Source organism: Choloepus didactylus, chromosome 4 (genome assembly GCF_015220235.1).
Source record: "Choloepus didactylus isolate mChoDid1 chromosome 4, mChoDid1.pri, whole genome shotgun sequence".
Taxonomy (NCBI): domain Eukaryota; kingdom Metazoa; phylum Chordata; class Mammalia; order Pilosa; family Megalonychidae; genus Choloepus; species Choloepus didactylus.
In genome coordinates this window covers 80,702,121-80,722,634 of record NC_051310.1, presented here as the reverse complement: position 1 = coordinate 80,722,634, position 20,514 = coordinate 80,702,121, and the positions used below count along the sequence as shown (strand labels likewise).

The 20,514-nt window shown below is 41.4% G+C and overlaps 1 protein-coding gene and 1 pseudogene across 2 annotated transcripts in view; one reads left to right on the top strand and one right to left on the bottom strand.

Moving 5' to 3' along the window:
- Positions 1-20,514, bottom strand: part of IGF1R (insulin like growth factor 1 receptor) — a 342,034-nt gene that overhangs the window by 294,880 nt on the left and 26,640 nt on the right. The gene's annotated exons all lie outside the window — the stretch shown is intronic.
- LOC119531571 lies at positions 6,107-6,686 on the top strand (annotated as a pseudogene).

Below are 20,514 nucleotides of genomic sequence, written 5' to 3'. Positions count from 1 at the left end.
CTCCCTGAAAAGGATCAACTAAATGATATTCTCCCCAACAGCTCAATCCTGCTCTGCTCCAGATAATAGCCCAACACCCAAGCCAAGTGGGACTCCCTCCCTGTACCCTATGAGTGATCAAGCAAAGGCAGAAAGAGAAGAAAAACAATGCTCCCAAGTGCAGCCCTGGTCATGAAACATAAACCACAATGACTTGGGAGTTTGGGGTGTGTGTGTGTTTCTTGCCATAAGAATATTTTTCAGTTGGTAGATGGGGGGGGGGGCATGACTGTAGACTTCGACCATAATGTCTTGCTAAAAATCTCATCCTATCTTCATCGACCAGGTGAAGAAATATGAACGACACTGGAATAGCTGTTTAAGTTTGCAACTCACCCTCAAAAGTGCTGAGGCATGAACAGCTCAAGGGAGGTTTCTAGCAAAGGCCACAAGGCTCTTTCTGGGCCCTGTATGTTTCAGCATTTTCATCAATTACTTGAATGATGGCACCAATAAAATGTTTATCTAATTCGAGGATGATAACTTTCCAGGAGGGATGGCAAATACATTGGATGGCAGAGTCAAGAGCTAAAAAGATCAACAGATTGAAATTGAAAGAGAGAGGAAATAATGTTATTTGGACACTTGGGTGCAAAAAAAGAAATGCACAAATGTAGGAGGTGTGAAAAAGACTTAGGAGATTTAATTGGATATAATTTCTGTATGTGATGATGGGTGTTGTGGCTGCCAAAAAAAAAAAAAAAAAAAAAAAAAGCCAGGCAGCCTTTTTTATACTAAGGGAAGCTTAACACAGTAAGGGACCAGTGGAGAGACCCCGAGAACTAGGTTTGTTTCTGAGTCCCTGCTTTAAAAGCAAGGTGGTCCAATGGGAGAACATCCAAGTGATCGCAAAGAAGGAGCAGGGCCTTGAAATCCTACGTCACGGGGAATGGCTGCAGAAATCAAGTATGTATGCCTCCACATGAGGGAGGGTTGGTGGGGTGCTGTGTTGACTTTCAGGGCAGGGGGACACAGAACTTGGACCAATGCAAGGGGAAGGATTTGGGTTTCATCTAAGAATACACAATGGGAGTTTTCTGGAAGCAGAACAGACTGCCTGAAGAGGCAATGAGGATTTGAGAGGGGCTGTACATTTCAGAGACTTTATAAGCCTAATTTCATTAATGCTGAGGACTCTGGGGGTGTTGTTTGCCCTCTGGGGGTGTTATTGCTAAGGAAATTGAGGGTGGAAAAAAAAGACCAATTGACCTACTTGGGGTTACACAGTTATTAGGGAACAGAGCTGGGGCTTAAATGCAAGTTGCTACCCATGATTCTGATGCAGAAAATTCCTCCTTGGGGATACATGACAATGCTAGAAAGAAGGTGGCAGCCAGGTATGCATAGCTGAAAGAGGGGCTCACTCACACAGCCTGCACCCCCAAGTCACCTGACTAATGTGGACCTCTCTTTACAGGCCCCCAGGCCAGACTCCTGTCCACCCCAGTGCCCTCAGCTCCTCACAGAAAGACGAGGGAAGCCTGTAGAGTTTTACAGACACCTCACAATCCATATGTAAAAAGTGAGGCAACACTGACTTAGGAAATGGCTGTTGTATCAGACCTTACATTGTTGCTGAAAAGCACACACTGTTTCCACGAGTTAATTACACTGCAGAATGTCAAATTCTCGTTTTTGTCTGCAGCCCACAGGGTAAAAGATAAAGCCAGAACACACGAGCTAATCCAGCGACAAGAACTCTTCCTGCCCATAGGCTAACTCCCGCGGAGGATACAGGTGCATCTCGAAAGACATGGGACACAGGATTTCAACAGCATCAGACAACTGCCACTCAGCATTCCCTGTGTTTCTATTAAATTGCATAACCATCTGCATCTCAATGCTTGAATGTATAGTTTTCCTTCCACGTCATGCTATTTATAACAGTCTACTTAGGAATAGATCAGACTTTCCTCTGCAAGTCACAGGCAATCAGCCTCCCTGACCTTAATGAAGCATCCTTTATGTGAAACTGATCATCACAGCACATGCAAAGAGCCCCCAGTGTTAAGAGTTACCACCTCGCCAAAAACTCTCTGTTCTTCCATAGCAATTAAGAAGCACATTTATTTTCTTTACAACTCAGGTTAAGATCAAAATAATTCTCGAGTATGGGGAGAACTTTGACAAGTTTGAGCATCCCTCATCGTTAAAGGAAACCACTCCATGAAGTGTGAGGGGCCAAATGGCAGCTGCAAGCACCTGCAGGGCCCCTGCCCTGAATCTGGCCAGACCCTGCCCACCGGGCCTTCCAGTGCAGTCAAGCGGGCTCAGGGGCATAGGCTGAGGTCCCCAGGGAAGGATGAAAAGCCTCCCCGTGGCCACGTCACCCCAGGAAGGTAGCACACCTCACTAGGGAAGAGGTGACGTGAATGCCCACCTGATGGGCTGTTACGGAAAAGTAAAGATCCTGGTTAGTAACAGGTACAGGAAGATAGATGGTGCTGTGGCATCTCTAAGGGGCAGCTTCACCCTCTACTGACCCCAGATTTAGCCTCTCTGCCCCTTACACCCTGGAATCTGCAGCAGGGTACACCATGAGGCAAGAGCAGCTATGCTGAGAAACCCTGGAGACATAAAGTGCGGCAATGAAGTGCAAGGGATAAAATGCACATGCCCCTTGGTACCAGATAACTGACACGTTTCCAAACAGTGATCAGAAGTGAGATGAGTCTTGCCAAGTGGCAATGCTCCAACAAGGCAGGCAGGTGTGCAGTCTGTGCACAGTGGAAGCGACAGACCCCAGAGAGCCTCTCTCTGCCCATCTGCAGCATCACCTGCACTCTCCAGTGGCTTGTGTGGACCAGCCTACCCAGGGACCAGCCACGGAACAAAGCTCCAAAGACAGGATCAAGATGAAGTCCTTCTGTAGAAAACGACCCAAATCCCCACACAAGGGTGGTAAATCCTCTCCCCCCACATGGAGGCAGCACCACCAATGCCAGGCAGCATCAGCACTCGCCTGCCCACAGCCACCACCACCTCCATGTCTGCTGCCCTCTTTGTCCTCTGCACCCAACTTTGCCTTCCTGGTCTCCCAGACACAGCACCATGGCCCAGAGCCACTGGATGGCAATTCAGGGGCAATAGGAAAAGGGTGTGTATGTGGGGCCAGACAGCCTGGCTGGAAGCTCAGGGAGTGGAGCCCTGGGGTAAGGGGACCCACTGAGCATGTTCTGCAAGCCCCTTCCAGCCCTCCGGGTCAAGACCCGGGGCGAGGGAGGTGCGGGGCGAGGGTGGTGCAGGCAAAGTCACAACAAAGTGTAATGACGTGGGAATTCACACCATTCCACCATTCCTGCATCCCATCCAGGCCTTCCTCACCCTGGCTGGGTACCCTCCTACCCCGGGACAAGATTTAGCTCTTTCCCAACAGCTCCCTATTAAAATCCCTATTAAAATAACCAAAGTATAAGATGGAAAACAAGAGATTCACACAATCTCAGGGCAACATGAATTGAGTGCCTTCCATTGTGTTATGCCAAGGCCTACGACCAAGGAAAACATCTCAGGCTGGTGCTGTGGGAAAGAGAGACTTTAGTTAAAGATTTAGATCTTCATATTTTCTTCCAAGCTTGGTACTAAATAGATGTTTATCACATGTTACTTAAGAGTCCAGCCCTCATTGGCATCTTGCATTCAAGTTTCTAGGGTATCACAAACACACTTCTGATTAGAGAAATGAAAAGAAAAAACCTGAGCAGGGCTCCTCAAAATGGACAAAGTCATCAAGGACAAGGAAATTCTGAGAAACTATTGCAGACCACAGGAGCCTAAGGAGATGTGGAGATGTGACAACTAAACGTGATGTGGAATCCTAAGATGGGATCCTGGGGCAGAAAAAGGACAGTGGGCAAAAACTGGTGAAATGTGAATGAAGTGTTGAGTTTAGTTAATAGCAAAGTACTAATATTGATTCCTTTGTTGAGGCAAATGTGTCACTAGTGATGAAGGATGGTAACAAGGGGGAAAGAGTTAAGGGGCACACAGAAACTCTGCACCATCATCACAACTTTTCTGTAAATCTAAAACTATTGCAAAATGTAAGGTTGACTTTTAAAAAGCCTTGGACAATATGGTGCTATTTATGGTTAAAAAAATAAAATAGGAACTTCTGGGGAAGATGGCAGAGTAGGGAACTCCAGTCCTTCCACCAATACAGCTATTAAATAGGCAGGAACTGTCTGAAACAACTGTTCTGGGACTCCAGAGGCCAGAAGAACACCGAACAGTATCCAGGGAAGAGTGGGAGGAAGAGACTGATGAACCACGGTAAAGCACAGTGAGCAGCTCTCTCCACTTGATGGCTGCTAGCACCCATGCCACACTCTCGCAGCAGGCCACCTTGAGGTCCACTCCCAGGCCAGCTTGCTGAGGACAGAAAGGGACATAAAAATCCTCTTCCCCAAGAACAGGGGTGGGCACAGATCACTGATCACAGGGTTTGATTAGCAAATTCGGTTCGCCAGGTACAACTCTGAGCTAGTGTTTCAATCCGCCATGGACTAAGGTGGCAGCAGCCACTGTTTCAACCCTGCCCACACAGGGGCAGAGACAGTGGAGATTTAAAGACACAGCGCTTCCTCAGGGCTCCGGGGACACTCAGCTGAAGGGCTGCATTTGCTGGACTAGCCAAGAAAGCACAGATATGGGGAGCCAGAGAGGATCTGGTACCCTTCCTGATACCTTCCCAAGGACACTCTGGAGTCAGTCTGTGTCCCCTTCATGGGCCCCTGGCTGGCCCTGTTTGGGCTGGGAAATACTAACTTTAGAAATCCTGTCCAGGTTGACCCTCCCCTCAGAATATGCCATCCAGACAAAAGCAGCCAGAGGCAATGAGAGGAGTGGAAAAAACTATAGAGGCAAAACAGAAACAAACAGAACAGAACAAGATTCCCAAAGGAGGAGCAGAGGAAAGGAAGTTTGCTCCTGGAGGTAGAACAGTTGCACAAAATGTGCAATCTTAAAAACTGTACCACATATCCAGGGCAAGAATCAGATGAAGAAGAGATGAAAAAAAATTTGATTAAACACTGGCTATTCTAAAGATATAAAATAAGGCAGACTACGCATCAAAGAAGAGCCTCAATACAAAGCCATTCAACAATCAAACCTTAGACAAGAGAAACTGACCTTCAGAGGAAACTCATCAAGATAATCAGATGCCTAGACACCAGATACCAGCAAAAAATTACAAGCCATACTAAGAAACAGGAAGACATAATCCAGTCAAGGGAGCAAATTAAAACTTCAAAGGAGACAGAATTTGGTAAAACTAATCAAAGATGATCAAAAAAATCTCCTAATCAATTCAGGGAGATGAAGGAAAATATGTTTAGAGAGATAAAGGATATTAAGATGACGCTGTGTGAGCATAAAGAAGAATTTGAAAATATAAAAAGTACATAACAGAAATTACAGGGATGAAAAGCACAATAATAGAAATGAAAAATAAGAGATTAAAAATGAGAAGCATACAACAGCAGATTTAAACAGGCAGAAGAAAGAATCAGTGAACTAGAAGTCACGACAAAAGAAATCTTACAGACAGAAGAACGCATAGAGAAAAGAATGGAAAAAATTGAGCAGTGTCTCAGGGAACTGAATAACAGCATGAAGTGCACAAACATACAGGTCACAGGTGTTTCAGGAGAATAGAAGGGAAAAGGGTGCAAAGGATATTTGAAGAAATAAAGACCCAAAAGTTTCCAACTCGTATGATAGACATAAATTTACATGTCCAAGAAGCACAACATACTCCAAACAGAATAAATCCTAACAGACCTATGCAGAGACACATACTAATCAGAATGTCAAATACCAAAGATAAAGAGAGAATTCTGAAAGCAGCAAGAGAAAAGCGATTCATGACATACAAGGGATCCACAAAAAGAAGAAATGCTGATTTCTCATCAGAAACCATGTAGGTGAGAAGGCAACAGTACGATATATTTAAGGTACTGAAAGAGAAAAACTGCTAGTCCAAAATTCTTTATCTCGCAAAACTGTCCTTCGGAAATGAGGGAGAGGGTGATTCCAGAAATAAGAACGAGAGTATAGCATGAACATGGGGAAGCAAAAGAAAACAAGGAAGTATGCCACCATGAAGCCAATGCTTAGTCTCAGAGATCAGAGACTTAAAGAAAAGGATAGATTAAAACCTAAAAAGAAAGAAAAGGAAGAGCCCAATGCACTCAAGAAAAAAGAAGTGCTCCAACACCCTTTCTGCTTATTCTTCCAATATAATACACATCTGGGCCCATCTTACCACATCCTGGTTGATACCAACTTTATCAATTTTCTGATTAAAGCCAAACTGGATTTAGCACAAAGATGGACTATTTGTATGCTAAGTGTATCCCTTGACTGTGTAATGGCTGAAATTGAGAAATTGGGACAGAAGTATTGAGTGGCTCTAAGGATTGCCAAGGATCCAAGATTTGAACGATTACCATGCACACACAAAGGAACCTATGCAGATGCCTGTTCGGTACAGAGAAGAACTCTGCACAAGTGTTATATTGTGGCCATGGTAGACTGGGACCTTAAGTGAAAAATCCAAAAGATCCCCAGAGTTCCTATCATGTACATTTCTAACCATAGGTACAACATGGATGCCAGATGATTATGGAGCCCCTTGGTTCTAGTCCTTACAAGACAAAGTTTCTCCACCTTCCTTCGACTTTCTCTGTTTCTAGTTCAATAAATATGCTCTGTTATAAGCCAACTGAGTGTCATTAAGTGCACTCACTTTTTGATGCTGTTTTGAAAATGATATTTTGTATCACTTAAAAATGTGTTGCATTTTTGAATAAATCAGATGCTGGGATGATTGCTCAGAAAAAAAAAATTTTAATGAAGGAGAATTTAAAATATTCATGAACACAAACTGAGAAAGTTTATCAACAAGAGACCTGCTCTATAAGAAATACTAAAGGGAGTTCTGCAGGCTGAAAGGAAGAGACAGGAGAACATGGACTGGAGCAGTGTGAAGAAATGAAAATTATCAGTAATGGTAACTAAAACGGCAAAAAGAAACAAACAAAAAAAAAGATATGACACATAAAAACCAAAGTATAAAATGGTTGAAGAAAGTATTGCCTTTACAGTAATTATATTAAATGTTAATCAATAAAACTCCTCAATGGACACAGACTGGCAGAATGGAGAAAAAGCATGATTCAACTTTATGCTCTTTACAAGAGACTCAACTTAGATTCAAAGACAAAACTGACTGAAAGTGAAAAGGGTGGAAAAAGATATTCCATGCAAACAGTAACCAAAAAAAAAAAAGGTGGGTAAGCTATTCTAATATCAGACAAAATAGACTTTAAATGCAAAACTGTTACAAAAGACAAAGAAGGACACTATATATTACTAAAAGGGGCAATCCACCAAGAAACAATAATAATCATAAATATTTATGTGCCTAACCATGGTGCCCCAAAATGCATGAGACAAACATTGGCAAAACTGAAAGAAGAAATAAACATCTCTATAATAATAGTTGGAGACTTCAATATACCACTCTCATCAATAGACAGAACATCTAGATGGAAGATCAATAAGAAAACAGAGAACTTGAATAATACGGTAAATGAACTAGAACTAACGAACGTTTACAGAACAATGCAACCCAAAACAGCAGGACATACATTCTTCTCAAGTATGCATGTATCGTTCTCCAGGAAAGACCACAAACAAGTCTCAAGAAATGTAAAAAGACTGAAACCATACAAAGCACTTTCTCTGACCATAATGGAAATCAACAAAAGGCAGAGAATTGGAAAATTCACAAACATATGGAAGTTAAACAACACACATTTAAATCATCAGAGGATCAAAGAAGAAACTGCAAGGGAAATCAGTAAATATCTTGAGATGATGGAAAATGAAAACACAACATATCAAAACTTATGGGATGCAGTGAAGGCAATGCTGAGAGGTAAATTTATAGCCCTAAAGTCTTAGATTAAAATAGAAGAAAGAGCTAAAATCAAAGACCTAACTGCACACCTGGAATAACTAGAAAAAGAACAGCAAATTAATCCCAAAGCGAGCAGGAGGAAAGAAATAACAAAGACTAGAACAGAAATAAATGAAATTGGTAATTAAAAAAACAAGAGATAATTAACAAAACCAAAAGCTGGTTCTTTGAGAAGATCAACAAAATTGACAAACCCTTTGCAGAACTAACAGAGGAAAAAAGAGGGAAGATGCAAATAAATAAAATCAGAAATGAGAGGGGAGACATTACTACTGACTCCACAGAAATAAAAATGATTATAAAAGGGTACTATTAACTACTGTATGTCAACAAATTACACAACATAGATGAAATGGAGAAATTCCTAAGAAACACATGAACAACCTACACTGACCTGAGAAGAAACTGAAGACCTCAACAGACCAATTAAAAGAGATTGAATTAGTCATCAAAAACCTCCCAACAAAGAAAAGCCCAGAACCAGATGGCTTCACAGATGAACTCTTCCAATCATTACAAGGAAAATTATTGCCAATCCTGCTCAAACTCATCCAAAAAAATTGAAGAGGGAACACTACCTAACACATTCTATGAGGCCAACATCACCCTAATATCAAAGCCAGATAAAGATGCTACAAAAATATATATATATATATATTACAGACCAATTTCTCTTATGAATATAGATGCAAAAATCCTCAACAAAATACTTGCAAATTGAATCCAACAGCACATTAAAAGAATTGTACACTAAGATCAAGTTCTTATCACAGATATGCAAGATGGTTCATAAGAAAATCAATTAATTTAATAAATTCCCTTAACAAAACAAAGGGAAAAATATATGATCACCTCAATTGATGCAGAGACGGCATTTGACAAAATCCAGCATTCTTTCTTGATAAAAACATTCAAAAAAACAGACGGAAACTTCCTCAACATGATAAAGGGCAAATATGAAAAACCCACAGCTATCATACTCAATGGTGAGAGACTGGAAGCTTTCCCACTAAGATCTGGAACAAGACTAGGATGTCCACTGTCACCACTATCATTCAACATTATACTGGAAGTTCTAGCCAGAGCAGTTAGGCAAGAAAAAGAAATAAACGGCATCCAAATAGGAAAGGAAGAAGTGAAACTTTTGCTATTTGCAGATGACATGATCCTTTATACAGAAAGCCCCCAAAAAATCTAAAATAAAGAGATTAGAGCTAATAAATGACTTCAGCAAAATAGGATACAAAATCAACACACAAAAATCAGTATTGTCACTATATACTAGTAATGAGCATGCTGAAGAAGAAATCAATTTACAATAGCCACTAAAAGAATAGAGTATTTAGGAATAAATTTAACCAAGGATATAAAGGACATGTTCACAGAAAACTACAAAATATTGCTAAAAGAAACCAACAAAGACCTAAATAAACAGAAGCACATTCCATGTATATATCATTAATAAGATGTCAATTTTACCCAAATTTATTTACAGACTCAACAAAATCCCAATCAAAATTCCAACATCCTACTTTGCAGAAATGGAAAAGCCAATTATCAAATTTATCTTGAAAGGGTAGGGAGCCCCAAATAACCAAAAACATCTTGAAAAAGAAGAACAAAGTTGGAAGGCTCACATTTCCTGACTTTAAATCTACAGTAATCAAAACAGCATGGTACTGGCAAAAGGACAGATATACTGACCAATAGAATTGAACTGAGAGTTCAGAAACAGATCCTCACATCTATGGCCAACTGATTTTTGAGAAGACTGCCAAGTCCACTCTACTGCATAAGAACAGTCTTTTCCACAAGTAATGTGGGAGAACTGGATATCCAAATGCAAAAAAAATGAAAGAAGACCCCTCTCTCATACTATACACAAAAATTAACTCAAAATGGATCAAAGACCTAAACATAAGAACTGGGACTATAAAACATCTAGAAGAAAATGTAGGGAAGCATCTTCAAGATCTTGTGGGAGCAGTGGGCTTTTTGGGGTCAGTATTCACGATTCACAGTGGATAGAGGTGGCCTAAGGGTACATTACCCGATCAACAGAATAGCAAACTATGGTATATACATACAGTGGAATATTGAGCTCCTACAAGAAGAAATGAAGTTGTGAGGTATGCAACTAGGTGAATGGACACTGAGGACAGTATGTTGAGTGAAACAAACCAGAAATGAAAAGACAAACATTATAATGCCCCACTAATATGGACTAACTATAATGTGCAAACTCTGAGAACTGAATCTAAGAGCACAGGTTATCAGGGGAAGCCTTATTGTAATAAGTTCCTAGATTGTAAGCTCTTAACAGCAGTTACATGTATGCCTGAGTTGTAATGGCTATTTCTAAATTCTGAGATGCTGAGCTCTTTTTATGTAACCTGTTTGGTCCCTGGAACTTTGGGTATCTGTGTGATACCTGAGACTCAGAGCCAGAGTTTGGCAGCTGTGAATGTCAGCATTACTTCATACAACAAATGTTAGAGTGTGAAAAAGAGATCAGACTTCAAGTAGAGATATGAACGAAATGGACTTGGTTCAGACTAAGGTAAATCAGACTAAAGGGTAAAGGATGACAGTGATGGTGTTTGAAAACCTCAACCTCTGTGTGAGACCAAAGGAAGAGATGTTTATTAGGTGTAAAATCCCTATTTTTCATAACATATCATATATAATTTAACTTGTATGGTCAGTCTATTCAAACATCATAATTACATGAACTTTGAATAGGGATTGAAATCTGCTTGGTTTGTACAGGTTAGTGTGACGCTCTGATACATCCCAGAGTAATCTGGGCAGAGAATAAAAATGTATTTGCAAAGCCCCCTTGAGGGACTGGGGGAAAATGTGGAACTATTAAGCTACCCCAACTGGGGAATTTCTAATATTCTCACAAGCATTGTGGACTACCAATTTAGAAAACAAAGTCCTCAAGGCTTGCCCTTATGAAGTTTGTTACTGCAAAGGAGAGGGTAAGCCTACTTGTAATGGTGCCTAAGAGTCATCCCCAGAGATCCTCTTTTGTTGCTCAGATATAGCCTCTCCCTCTAAGCCAATTCTGCAGGTAAAATCACTGCCTTCCCCCTACATAGGACATGACTTCCAGGGTATAAATCTCCCTAGCAGCACGGGACATGATTCACAGGGATGAGCTTGGCCCTGGCACCACGGGACTCAGAAAGTCTTCTAGGACCAAAACGGGGAAGAGAAATGAAACAAAATAAAGTTTCAGTGGTTGAGAGATTTCAAATGGAGTTCAAAGGCCATTCTGGAGGTTACTCTTCGGCATTATATAGATATCCATTTTTAGTTTTTAGTGTATTGGTATAACTAGAAGGAAATACCTGAAACTGATGAACTGCAACCCAGTAGCCTTGATTCTTGAAGATGATCATATAACTATATAGCTTACATTGTATGACCATGTGCTTGTGAAAACCTGGTGGCTCCCACTCCCTTTTTATCCAGTGTATGGACAGATGAGTAGAAAAATGAGGGCAAAAAGTAAATGAATTATAGGGAGGGATGGAGGGTATGGGATGTTTTGTGTGCTCTTTTTTACTTTAATTTTTATTTTGGGGAGTAATAAAAATGTTCAAAAATTGATTGTGGTGATGAATGCACAATTATACAATATGTACTGTGAACAACTGACTGTACACCGTGAATGAATCTATGGTTTGTGAACATAGCTCAAAAAAACTGAATTTTAAAAAAAAGATCTTGTGGTAGGCAAGGATTTCTTAGACTTTATACCCAAAGCACAAGCAACAATAGAAAAAACAGATAAATGGGAGTGCCTCAAAATTAACAACTTTTGCAATTGAAAGGAATTTGTCATGAAAGTGAAAAGACAACCTAATCAATGGGAGAAAATATTGGAAACCACATTAAAAAAACAAGCAAGCAAAACCCTATCCATATTCCTCTGTGACATGCTTCCCTGCCCAGTTTGTATCGGTGTATCTGACCACATGAAAAAATACCTGGAAGGAAACACAGGGAACCATTAGCAGTGAGTAGCCCTGGGGAGGGACGGCAGAGGAAAGTGTGGGAAAGCCATCCCCTTCTACTCTGGGTTTCTGTGTTATTTTAATTTTTACAAGGAGCATACATTCATGTTTCAATCATATACTCAAAACCATTTTAAAAACAACACTGTAGAAAGATATCCAAGATACATTAAATTTTTAAAAACCACACATCGCAAATTCGTGTTTAACCACAGGACAAAACATCTTTTTTATACACAGTGAGCATCTGTAAAGCTTCCCTTTGGGAAGTAGGATGGGAGGAAGAAGAGTGGGAGTGGGGGCACAAGGGGACTTTGAGTTTTTACTCTATACCTTCTGTTTAAATGTTTTACCAAAAGTGTGCATTTTCTTATCATCATTATCATGATAATCATCATGGTAATAAATCCTGCAAGTTCATTCCTTGTATACTCCATCTCGTTTGCCCCAAAGCACACCCAAAGGAGCTGGCATTTTGGAATTCTTCTCCTAGGGCCGTGCTCCCACAGTCTCCCCTCTCCTCCTCCACTCAAGCTTGGTGGTCCTGGAACTGGGGAGGAGAAAGCAAGAGCCAGGTGCCCGGAGGTGACTCTAGTCCTCAGCCCTACATTTAGTTGGAATGCTGGTGACAATAACTCTCTGTTAAACAGGGGCTCCTCAGCAAGCACTAGGGGAATCCTGGCAGGGAAACAGTAACGTGGCAATTGATTTCCATGATGGCAGGAAAGCATGGCAAGACCTTATTGCACCTTCTGCATCATTAAAGTTTAAACTATGTAGGTTCTCTCCATGGTCAATACATTCTAATACTCTGGAAAGTGATAACCTGATTGATCAACCTATGACAACCACCTGGATTCCCCACTGAGGTCTCTAAAAACCTACTGCAATTGTCCAAAACAGCTTCTCCCTGAAAGGTACACTCAAAACAGCAAACAAGCAAGTAAACAAAACTATAAATTATCTAGATGGAGAAAATAGCACAATGAAGATGAAAATGTGCTATTCTATGTTGCTTTTATGATCAAGTGATTTAATTTCACTAGCATTGATTTTTGCGGAGTGATTTAATTTCACAAACGCTGACTGACCTGCTTGTTTGATGCTAACATCTGGGCAAGACAAAGTTGCCCCTCTGAGTGTAGGTTCCCACTTGCCTAACTGTGATCCCCTGGGTAGCAGAGACTGCATTATATTGATTGTCCTTCTTGCACAAGGAACCTGGATGAGCCAGAGGAAGCACAGCAAACACTTGGCAAATGGATGACAAGAACAAAGTCAGCAGCTAACTGTTGTTCACTCTGCTATTTCACCTCTCCTCCTCCAAAACCATCAGGTTTTAGGTCAATTGTGCCCGTTAAAAGTCCAAACACTACACTGATACTTGCTAAACCTCAAAAGTGCCCTCGATTGCTCAAAAGTGCCCTGACACTGCTCTCAGGTAAGGTTCAAAGTGATTTGGGCATTGATAACTTCCCTGCCATCCAAAGAGAAGACTGCATCCCCCAGGATCTGGGATAAAAGCTGCCTGGGGTGTGGGAAGGGAAATGTGAAGACCCACAGCCACCTCTGGACCAGATCTGAAGGCTAGGAGCACTTTGCTGGCCTCTTGCACACTCTCCCCGTGTCTTCCACAGTCAATTTGGAGAAGCACCACCTGGGGTGTCCTCAAAGCCATCTTCAGAGGGACCCTGGGAAGACCGTCATTGCAGACACACAATTGTCTGGGCCAGGTGGGGCTGCTCCCTGGGAAGATGTCACAGGACAGATACAGGATGGATCAGAAAGCCAGAGAAAGGGGTGTCCTGAAGGGTAATGGGGGGCAGAGCACTGCGGGAAGCCAAGGATGAAAACCCACCATCATTTAATCCCCTGAGCTAACCCACTCAAGCAGGAAATGGGGGTCTGTCCTCTTCTAAGGCAGAGCCCTAAGCAAGGACCCACAAGGGTTTAGGGATCCAAAACACCACTACTGGCCTCAGGCGTCCACTGTTCCACATTTCCACTCACTTTCCTGGAAATCATGGTGACGTTAACCATGAACTCAAATGCAGTGTCATTCTTTTTAAAAACCCAAGTTTTTAAACCAGCAGCATTTACTGAAAAGTTAAATAGAATTTTGAAAGTCTAAGAATCAATATTCAGGCTTTAAATCTACCAAGATTCAATTCTCAAGTATATATCTTGATGGAACAGCAAAATGAGAAACTAAAACTGGCTTCCATTTAGCTTTGTTACATGATTTGGACCTGTCAAACTGACTTTCCTCATTATACTTTGCCTAAGATTGTATTAAAATGAATTTGCAACTTTCACATGATGTTAATAAATGGCACCCAATTATGTGCAGAATTGCAGGGTGAAATTCAAGCTACGAAGAACCGAGGCAGGGACAATCTCAAATTTGGAGGTCAAGTGTGATTGTGAAAACCTTGTGGATCACACTCCCTTATCCAGTGTATCGATGGATGAGTAGATAAATGGAGACAAAAACTAAATGAAAAATAGGGTAGGATGGGGGGAATCATTTGTGTGTTCTTTTTAAATTTTATTTTGTATTCTTATTATTATTATTTCTGGTGTAAAGAAAATGTTCAAAAATAGATGGGGGTGATGAATGCACAACTATATGATGGTACTGTGAACAGTTGATTGTACACCATGGATGACTGTATAGCATGTGAATATATCAATAAAGCTGAACTTAATTTAAAAAAAATTGGAGGTTAAGAAGAGAAGGGTGAAATGTGTATGGGGCCAAACTCTTTGCCAGGTTTCCCAAACATCTTGAAGCTCAGGGGGACTAAATAATTTGTCCCCAATCAGCATCAGTAAATATTAGTACTGGAGGGAACTGAAGCCCCGATTTCCCAAAACTGAGCCCCAGGCTTACTCTTCTCCCTACACTGGGGTCTGCCCTGAGACTCTTCAAACCGTAGCATCCCAATGTCCAAATTTTACTCCATTTAGAAGAGAAGGGAAAAAAGCTCCCTGTCCTCATCTGGATGGGCTTTAGTTATGTTTGTAAAACATTCAGAAAAGGTCATAAAAAGATCTCCACTGAGGGCTGTGCTAAGTATTAAGTATTTTTCAATAAACCACAGCTTGGAGGTTGCCAACTGAAGTCTAGCTATAACCTGGAAAGAGTGCTGGCAGAATGCATTTTTTAATATTTCAATTTCTAAGTATCATTTACACTCATCTGACCCCCTATTAAAAAGCATAAAGCAAAAAAGCAGAGCTACAGTTGCAAGATACAACTGGAGTAGGTGGCATATTATGATCAACAAGGATGACAGTAAAACATTTTTCCAGCTGTGATAAACATATTTAAGATCTATCATAGAGGCTGTTGGAGCTAAAACAGAAAACTATGAAAATTACAAGTTGTTTATAACATAGAATTTATATCTTAGAAGCTTTTCTTTTTTAGGCAGAAGTCTCACTAGGAGATCATTTCCTTGCCTTTTTTTTTTTTTTTAAACTTTTTCTTTTTACATTGTGACTTTTTGAGGCTGTCAACACATCTAAAGTGATTTAACAACTGGTTAAGGGAGGGGCCGTGAAGTCCAAAAATGAGCACAGCATCCCTGGTTCGGCTCCAAGGCAGAGCTGGGGAAGCCCCAGCTGAGAGCACGCTTCAGCCTCCAGGGTGACCCCATGGCTCTAAATTGACCAGGTGGTCTCTCATTTCATTGCATTTCAAGTATTTTGAACAAGTCGTTGAATCAATAGCTGTCTCAGTCTCCCAGAGACCAGGACAAAGAGAATAAAAGGAATGTGGGCTTATGTTCATATTTCCAAATATCCATGCCTTCCTGCCATTTCTTGGTCTCTGAAACCATTCAGTTTCTATACAGAGGTTTCCTTTCCCCACTTTTCCAAAAAGAAAAGAAAAGAAAACTTTATAAACAATAAGCCTTGCCCTCCAGCTATGACTGATGAGATGTGCTTGTGGAATTGGCTTGTCAGATGCATGTATATAAGAAGATCTGATTGCAAATTGTAAGGTCCCTAACATCTTCAAAACTTCAGTAGACAGCGAGTGATCCCCTCGTCAGACAAAACTGTTGTGTATTAAACGAAGCTGAGCAAAGATGACCTCATCCCTTAAAACCCAAGGGCAGTAAACAAGCTGCAGCCCAAGTGGGCAGTGTCTGCAGAGGCACACGTTCCCTGATAAAACCCGCAGGGGACTTCCCAGCAACTTCCCACCTTTCAAGGGAGAACAGCCCCAGACACTAGACCGTAGAAGAGACATCCCAGAACTGGATTCCAACAGATCGTGAAAGGCTGTCCACTTAAGAGGACACACTTTCCTTTCTGAATCCTAAAAGAAATGGGCAGGTCACTTTCTCCTTTCTATATACTCAGACTAGCCAAATCTCTTCAAAAACCCTGGTGATCAATGCCTCATTTTAATGAACCCATAACATGCCAGGTACTCTATCAGACATCAGTGAAGCAAAGAGGGTGTGGTAGAGGAAACAAATCATCCCAACACCCTGCGGTCAGCGTCGCTCATAGTGTATACACAGAATACCTCGTGTATACATCATGTATACGCAGTTGGGAGGTCCCTGACACGAAGGGTTAATTAACTCCAGAGAGGAGGTTTGGGGTCCCAAAGTGATTCTTTAATTGGCTAAACCCATTAGAGACAGAGTTAATCATTTTAGTTAACATGAAACAGAGGTTTGGAGAATTTCAGTAATTTAGCTATTCCCTATTTCCTTTGGGAACTAGGTGACACTTGTGAAAGGTGCCCCTCAGGTGTTTAGGGAGACAGATGAAAAGGCTTTATTCATACCTGGGAGGTCTGGAGACCGTAGATAAAAGCTTATTTTGGTTCTAGGTGCAAACTTGACATTTACATATTGTTGCAGACTTTACATTTACATCTTGCTCTTTTGTAAGACTAAAGGTTTTCACTCCCTGCCTACTTCCCGTTTTAAGATTACATTTAAAAGCTGCTTTGGACTACATTTTGAGGTTAATTTACAATTTCCTGCTTGTTTACAGTTTTAAGGTTATATTTTAAAAGTCACTGTTACAATTGCTGGCCAAGCCTCTACTCAGAGAACAATGCACGGCAAGTCAAGTTAAGGACAACCACGCTCACAAACGAGACCTGAATAAGATATTAAACATAAATTTAAAAAGGAACCCCTGAGAAAAATACTAGTTTCTGTCTTCCGAAGGAAAAAATGTAAAAATGTAGACAGGTTCTTCAACTAAACCTCCAACACTTCTAAATCGAGTATTTCAAGAATCTTTTTCCCAATGGGAGAAAAAAAAAAATCTTTCAGGAGCACAGACTCGTTTCCTCAGTGGAAGGACTCCTCGAGCCTCAAATGGAACACTAGCTCACCCAACAAAATGCCATCAGCAAAACCAAGAATCCCAGCTACTTCTGGAAAACAGCTCAGATGTCTTTAGTGGAGGTGAGGGTCCTAGCTGGGAGACGGAAATCCATTCAAATTCATCTCAGACAACAACACTGCTGAACGCTTTCTACAGAGTGACGGTTGGTCTGAAAGAGAAGACATTAGGAGGTACTCTAAATTATCTTGAGGCATGCAGGGTTAAGAAAGGTTCTGAGGAATCCTTGCCCAGAAGGACACGGCTGAAGACAAGGCTTAAATTCTTCTCCCCCAAGACACACACAAGAGGGAACTCAAACCGAGTCTAAAAAGCTGGGAAATGGCTGTTTGGGTATCTCAGTTCAAACTGGGAAAAGGCCTGCCCAGTGACTGTGGGGTGGCCTTGCTCCATGCTCCACCCCCACCCCTGCTGGGTCATTCTTCTCCCCTGTCCCTGGGCAGACCTGAGGACCTTGAGGCCAATGTGCTTGTTCCTAGTCACTCTCCACTGTAAACAGACTATCACCCAGCTCAAGATAATGAGCACGACAACTCCATCAAAATTCCAAACCGACTTCAAGTCACCCAACAGAAATCATGGTGTTCCCCTCACCCCCGCCCCAAGCTGAATAAGGAAAATTCCCTCGTGGTCAAATATGACACCATAAATCAAATGCATCAGAGAAAGGCGCTATATTCAATTATTGACCTGGTGGAGGTCTCAAAGCAGAGATGTGAACAGAATTTTCAAATTAAACCCATTAACTGGGCCAGGCTGACCTTTAGCAACACAGGGTCGAGGCTCTCCCCTGAGGCGAAGGGCATGTCACAGCATTTCCAAGAATAGCTGTGAGGTTGGGGCCTGAGACCTTAAGGGCACCCCAAGATATGCCCCATGCAAAACAGCATGGGGGGTGGGGGTGACGTCCAGCAGCTGCTCCCACGCTGCTGCCAGGAGCCATCTAAGGCCACCTAAGCCACCTTCTGATGCTCCTCAAGTACCCAGCAAATTAAAGCATGAACTACCCCTTGGGATGGATCCAAAAATACAAATATCATCCTCTGCATAAAGCCCCCAAAGCCAACACACCTCCCACTACCACTACCCATTGCAAAAGACTGCAATCAACGGAAACCTCTCTACTTTTGTAGCAATAGCAATGGTGTATGCAAAGACACAAGTAGAGAGGCAAGAGTTAAGGGGCCACCTCTCTCTCTAACTAAGCCACCTCAGCAGGTGAACTCACTGCCCTCCCCACTATGTGGGACCTGACTCCCAGGGGTGTAAATCTCCCTGGCAACACAGGATATGACTCCCAGGGATGAGCCTGGACCCAGCATCATGGGATTGAGAACATCTTCTTGACCAAAAGGGGGATGCGAAATGAAACAAAATAAAGCTTCAGTGGCTGAGAGATTCCAAATGGAGTCAAGAGGTTACTCTGGTAGACATTCTTATGCACTATATAGATAACACCTTTTAGGTTTTACTGTATTGGAATAGCTAGAAGTAAATACCTGAAGCTATCAAACTCCAACCCAGTAGTCTGTACTCTTGCAGATGACCGTATAACAATGTAGTACACAAGGGGTGACAGTGTGATTGTGAAAACCTTGTGGATCACACTCCCTTTATCCAGTGTATGGATGGATGAGTAGAAAAATGGGGACAAAAACTAAATGAAAAATAGGGTGGGATGGGGGGGATGACTTGGGTGTTCTTTTTGCCTTTTATTTTTTATTCTTATTTTTATTCTTTCTGGTGTAAGGAAAATGTTCAAAAATAGATTGGGGTGATGAATGCATAACTATATGATGGTACTGTGAACAGTTGATTGTACACCATGGATGATTGTACGGTATGTGAATATATTTCAATAAAACTGAATTTCATTTTTTTTCTTTCTTTTTCTTTATCTTCATTTTATTGAGATATATTCACATACCACACAGTCATACAAAACAAATTGCACGTTCGATTGTTCACAGTACCGTTACATAGTTGTACATTCATCACCTAAATCAATCCCTGACACCTTCATTAGCACACACACAAAAATAAGAATAATAATTAAAGTGAAAAAGAGCAATTGAAGTACAAAAGAACACTGGGTACCTTTGTCTGTTTGTTTGTTTGTTTCCTTCCCCTATTTTTCTATTCATCCATCCATAAACTAGACAAAGTGCAGTGTGGTCCTTATGGCTTTCCCAATCCCATTGTCACCCTCATAAGCTACATTTTTATACAATTGTCTTCGAGATTCATGGGTTCTTGGTTGTAGTTTAATAGTTTCAGGTATCCACCACCAGCTACCCCAATTCTTTAGAACCTAAAAAGGGTTGTCTAAAGTGTGCGTAAGAGTGCCCACCAGAGTGACCTCTCGGCTCCTTTTGGAATCTCTCTGCCACTGGAGCTTATTTCATTTCCTTTCATATCCCCCTTTTGGTCAAGAACATGTTCTCCGTCCCACGATGCCAGGTCTACATTCCTCCCTTGGAGTCATATTCCACGTTGCCAGCGAGATTCACTCCCCTGGGTGTCTGATCCTACGTAGGGGGGAGGGCAGTGATTTCACCTTTCAAGTTGGCTTAGCTAGAGAGAGAGGGCCACATCTGAGCAACAAAGAGGCATTCGGGAGGAGGCTCTTAGGCACAATTATAGGGAGGCCTAGCCTCTCCTTTGCAGATAAGGAGCTAGGTGTGTGCCCTATTCCAGGTAGATCCGAGAAACAAATAAGGTATAGAGACAGAAAGGAGACAGGCCTGCCCTCAAGGAGCTCTCCATCTATCCACAAAACAGATCTGTAAAGAGATAAAATCCTCACATAAGCAAAATGCTTAAAGAAGAAAGTAATTAATTCTAGATCTTTGGGGGTGGGTACGGGGACACAAAACAAGGAAAGCTCTGACAGATCTTATCAAGAATAAAAGGGAAAAACAGCTAAAAATGGAAATGAGAAAAAAGATACCGAGAAAATAAATACCACAAAGAAAAAAAAACGTCTAACTGAGCTATAATTTTTAAATGTGTTGAAAATGATTTGTTGGAAAATTTTAAATTATCAAAATTGACTTAAAAAGAACCAGAAACCTGGAACAG